The sequence below is a fragment of the Arachis ipaensis genome, chromosome B05 (assembly GCF_000816755.2).
Source record: "Arachis ipaensis cultivar K30076 chromosome B05, Araip1.1, whole genome shotgun sequence".
In the NCBI taxonomy this organism is placed as follows: Eukaryota; Viridiplantae; Streptophyta; class Magnoliopsida; order Fabales; family Fabaceae; genus Arachis; species Arachis ipaensis.
The window spans coordinates 146,595,695-146,596,412 of NC_029789.2; positions in this window are offsets into that span (position 1 = coordinate 146,595,695).

Sequence of the window (718 nt, forward strand, 5' to 3'; positions counted from 1 at the left end):
ATTTATATATTATTCTCGGTATTTTATCCTATTTGTTAAAATCAAACGGACCTTTAATACTTTCATATTCAACAAAGATGTGTCACATAAATATAGTAACATACATAACACAAGGTCGTGGCGTCATCTCCATAAAAATAGAAATGCTGACATTTAATTATCATTATTATCATCATTATAATTATAGAAAAAGAAAATCGTGCAAGTGATCTCAAAATGCTATAATAGTAGCATATACCCTACACGCAAACATCAAAATGTTTTAGATTTAATTCTTAATGAGTGTCTTAATTATCCGTTTGCCACTTTGTCAAATCCTAAAAAGTCCATAAATGGTTAATTAATTAAGAATATGATTTTACTAATAATTATCATAAATATATCTTTATTACCATTTTTAATTCATAAAAATAATATTGTAGTAAGTTAATATAGATACCTTTTGGTTTGACAAGTTAAAAAAAATAAATAAATAACCCTAGATATTCGTAAACGTATGTGGATTGAATAACTAATTTAGTGCTTGGAGACAACGGCAATTTGAGGCACTCCACCTTCCTAGATCTAAGTTTTGGAATTTGCTTCGAAATGCATGCCTCCATTAATTTGTATATATGCTATTTTATTAGACAATTAATACTTTTAAAACAAATAGTAATTTATTTAGGGATGGCAATTTTATGTTTGTTTTTTTAATCTTTGACAAGTAATATTCTAT